The sequence below is a fragment of the Mandrillus leucophaeus genome, unplaced genomic scaffold, assembly GCF_000951045.1.
Source record: "Mandrillus leucophaeus isolate KB7577 unplaced genomic scaffold, Mleu.le_1.0 Scaffold290, whole genome shotgun sequence".
NCBI classification, from domain to species: Eukaryota; Metazoa; Chordata; class Mammalia; order Primates; family Cercopithecidae; genus Mandrillus; species Mandrillus leucophaeus.
Genome location: NW_012103032.1, coordinates 2,375,873 through 2,380,708, shown reverse-complemented (window position 1 = coordinate 2,380,708; position 4,836 = coordinate 2,375,873).

Below are 4,836 nucleotides of genomic sequence, written 5' to 3'. Positions count from 1 at the left end.
TGCAACCTCCGCCTCCCAGGTTCAAGTCATTCTCTGCCTCAGCCTCCCAAGTAGCTGGGACTACAGGGGGGCACCACCACGCCCGGCTAATTTTTGTATTTTTAGTAGAGACAGGGTTTCTCCATGTTGGCCAGGCTGGTCTTGAACTCCTGACCTCAGGTGATCCGCCTGCCTCGGCCTCCCAAAGTGCTGGGATTATAGGCGTGAGCCACCGAGCCTGACCTCACAGCGCATTATTAAGCTCTGTGGTAAATAATATTTATATAGTCACAATTCTGTAAACACTGTTAATTTTCTACAAATTGTGGCATAACCAAACCTCAAGAATGGACAGGGCTGGGGTATAAAAGAGCTAAGTCCTTGCCTGGTTTACTAGGAAGGCAATAGATAGTGTCTAAAACTATGAGACAGCTGGGCACGGTGGCTCACGCCTGTAATCCCAGCACTTTGGGAGGCCAAGGCGGGTGGATCATGTGCGGTCAGAAGTTTGAGATCAGCCTTGACAACATGGTAAAACCCCGCGACTACTAAAAATACAAAATTAGCTGGGCGTGGTGGCGTGTGCCTGTAATCCCAGCTAGTAGGGAGGCTGAGGCAGGAGCATTACTTGAATCCAGGAGGCGGAGGTTGCAGTGAGCCAAGATGGCGCCACAGAACTCCAGCCTGGGTGACAGAGCAAGACTGTGTCTCAAAAAAAAAAATAATAATAATAAAATAAAAACAATGAGACGTGCAGGAGATGCAGGGAGAAGCACCAGAAGATTCTGCTGAAAGCCTGCTCCCCTAGAAGGGTGGGGACAATGTACTGCTGTTTTTCGTTATGTTTCATCCCCATTCCGCTTCATTTGATTGAATTGTAAACCATGTGTATAATAACACTTTTTAACCAAATTTTTAAAAAAGAGAGAGTGGAAAGAAACAGCTTCCTACAACAAAACTGAAGAGCACACCAGTGATTCCAGGGTCCAGAGAGGAGGGTGCATTAACGCTAGTTTCATGATTTCAATCAGATGCCAAGTAAGGATGTATCTGGGGTTCAGACAAGAAAGGCTCTCATTCAAGTGCTCAAAAGAGCAATGGAAGGCAAGGACCTGCCCAACTGGCAGGGTGAAAATTAGCCAGAACTGGAATAGTAACAGCTGTTCATCTTTGAGCACTTAACTACAGGCCAGAACTTGCATTAAGGATATCAGCTTTTTCTTTTTTTCTTTTTTTTTTTTCGGTGGTGGTTGTTTTGGAACAGAGTCTCACTCTGTCATATAGGCTGCAGTGCAGTAGCGCAATCTCAGTTCACTGCAACCTCCGCCTCCCGGATTCAAGCGATTCTTGTGCCTCAGCCTCCCAAGTAGCTGGGACTACAGGCATGCACCACCATGCCTGGCTAATTTTTGTATCTTTGGTAGAGATGGGGTTTCACCATGTTGGTCAGGCTGGTTTCGAACTCCTGGCCTCGAGCAATCCACCCGCCTCAGCCTTCCAAAGTTATGGGATTACAAGCGTTAGCCACTGTGCCCAGCCAGGATGGCATCATATTTGATCCTCACATCAACTGACATTAGCCCCAATTTACAGATGAGGAACTGAGGCTCAGAGAGGTTTTGGCACTTGCCTGAGGTCACACACTCTGGGCTCTCTGCTTGGGGCTGAGGGCCAAGGGGCGTTGTGACTTACTTCTCTTTCCTGAACATCAGTAAAATTCAATTTAGAAATTTCTGTCTTAAGTGCTATCTCAAGGGGCCTGTGAAAAATGCTGACTCTGTGGCAGCTGTCTTAGCCCCATACTCATTGGGTTGCCCTGGGCCCCACACTGTTTTAAGGAAGTCCCAGCAAATAATATGGGGTAGAGTCAGATTCAGACCTAAGCAGCTCTGGCTCTAAAACCCACTGAACAAAGCTGCAACTAGAATCAGAAAGAACTAGGTGAGAATCCTACTTCTAGCACTTACTAGATCTGTGGCTGTGGCCCCCCACAAGTTACTTAACCTCTTTTTTTTTGTTTTTCATTTTATCTTTTTAGAGATGAAGTCTCGCTCTGTCACCAGGCTGGAGTGCAGTGGCGTGATCTTGGCTCACTGCAACCTCTGCCTCCTGGGTTCAAGCTATTCTCCTGCTTCAGCCTCCTGAGTAGCTGGGACTACAGGCATGTGCCACCACACCCAGCTAATTATTTGTATTTTTAGTAGAGACAGGGTTTCACCATGTTGGCCAGGATGGCCTGGATCTCTTGATCTCATGATCCACCCACCTCGGCCTCCCAAAGTGCTGGGATTATAGGCATGAGCCACCATGCCTGGCCACTTAACCTCTTTTAAACCTATTTTCTCATCCACACAATGGAGATAATGGTAGCACACACCTTTCAGGTGGCTGATAAGGAATATAAGGTGAACACAGGTGCCTATGTGGGTTCCTCCATTTTCCATAAATGTTAATTCCCTTACCCCTCATCTCCTAGGTTAGTCCCGGAGGACAGACTTGAAGTTTGAAAACAGAAAGTAACTGCCAAAAGGGATTATTTAAGGCAGAGATTCCTCCCTTTTATTATCCTTTAGGTCCCCAGTGGTGAGGGCAGGGGACAAGAGAGGTGGGGTCAAGCCCAAATTCTTGGACCTCATCCTAGAGTGACTCTTTAGGGTTAGTGTGGGGTTAGGAATCTGCATTTTGGACCTATCCCCAGGGCATTCTGATGCTTGTAGTTCTCCTATCTGGCTTTGAGTAACTCTGGGTAGTGCTTTAAATCTAAGCTGACAGACCAGTGGGATGTGAACCGTCCTTGCAAATGTTTTGAGCCCTTCCTGCACTGGCCTCCAACTCTGCCTTGCTCAGTCTGTCTTCAGCTCCCCTTCCATTCCGGCCCTCTCCCATTACCCTTTCCTTTCTCACTTGCTTTTATTTTTTATTTTATTATTATTATTTAAAAAATTTTTTGAGACAGGATCTCACTCTGTCACCCAGGCTGGAGTGCAGTGGCACTATCTTGGTTCACTGCAATCTCCGCCTCCCGGGTTCAAGCAATTCTCATACCTCAGCCTCCCTAGTAGCTGGGACTACAGGCGCACACCACCACACCTGGCTAATTTTTGTATTTTTAGTAGAGATGGGTTTCACCATGTTGGCCAGGCTGGTCTTGAACTCCTGACCTCAAGTGATCCACCCGCCTCAGTCACCCAAAGTGCTGGAATTACAGGCATGACCCACCGCACCCAGCCTCCTTTTCCACTTCCTACCTTCCTCCCCACCTCTGGGTGCACCCTCCCCTGAGCTCAGCCTGTATTCCTGTCTGCTGGCCACTTACCAGCCAGTCTCTTCACCTGTGATGCCCTTTACTCACCTAGAAAGCTCACATCAAAAGTCGCCTCCTCCAGGATACCTCTCAAGTTCTCCTCTCTGGTCCCTTGGCCCTTTGCAGGTACCTTTTTTCTTGTGTAAGTCACATGATAATGTGAGGGGTTTTTTTTTCCCCATCTGGAGTCTGCCTGGTGGGCTCATGGTCCATTTGTGGAAACATGCATTTCCCTCTTCTCCACTCCCCTCCTTCATGATCCATGCTTTATGCAGCTTCCCCAAGGCATGCAGAGCAAGCTGAGAGGAGGTAGACAAGCCTGCAGACCTTTCACAGAAGCGAGGTGGCTTGGGAAGTAAGAGAAGACGAGGAGATAGGGGTTCCTAAAAAGCAGACAAGAGATTACCGAGGGGTTCCCCACAGCGCCAGCACACAGCCACTGCACAAAAATGCAGTGGAATTACTGAGGGACATTATGTGCTTGATGGGGGACAGGGAGTGATTGTGCCAAGCCACCAAGGATCATGCTGTGCCAGTTGTATACTATCCTTTTGCCAAGGTGAAATGATTTCCCTACTAAATCCCTTACTTTCCACTTTGTTTAAAATGAGTTTAATACCAAGAGAGTAGTTTGTGTCTATGTCCTTATTTCTAATCTTCCTGCTCAACCATTAACCGCACTAAACACACTCAGACCCATCTAGTCTAAAATTGAGAAGGGGAGGTTCTCACTCCTGGAGAGAGAATTACTGAAAGGGTGGCCCTGATACAGTCCGGAGTCACACTCCCAAGTGCTGGTTTTATACTTGAAAGCAGACAGCAGGACTCTGACCTTTGCAGAGATAGGAGGGACACCTTCCTACCCAGAGAAGCCAAAAGAGCACAGGACGCCCAGGCCGAGGGCAGTGAAGCTTGCTTCCAAGAACTGGTCCGTTCCCCAGCCAACCCCTGTGCCTACTTAGGACTGGCATGTAGCAGCACCTCTCCTCATCCACACTCAGGCCCTAGGCTCCCAATTGACCAAAGCCTGCAAGTATAAAGTGTCCAGAGCATGGGTCCCTGCCAACACTCCCTGCCCTGCTCTTCACTAGCTGTGGTCACCACTGATGACATTTTGTCCCGAGTTCATCTGAAACAGCAATGTCACTTTTGTGTTAGAAAGGAGACATACAGGCCAGGTGTGGTGGTTCATGCCTGTAATCCCAGCGCCGTGGGAGGCCGAGTCACGAGGAACGCCTGAGGCCAGGAGTTGGAGACCAGGCTACGGAACACAGTGAGACCCCGTCTCTACAAAATAAATTTTTAAAAATGAAAAAATTAGCTGGGCGTGGTGGTGCACGCCTGTAGTCCCAGCTACTTGGAGGCTGACGTGGGAGGTAGTGAGCCGCCACAGCACTCCAGTCTGGGCGACACAGTGAGACCCTGTCTCAAAAACAAAAACAGAAAGGAACAAAGAAATCCTCTACATGGCTAGAAGAGAATAACCGGGCCCCTAAGCTTCGTGCCAGGCGGTGCTAATGGGCGAGTTACACACGGGAGAGTGCCCAAGGGGA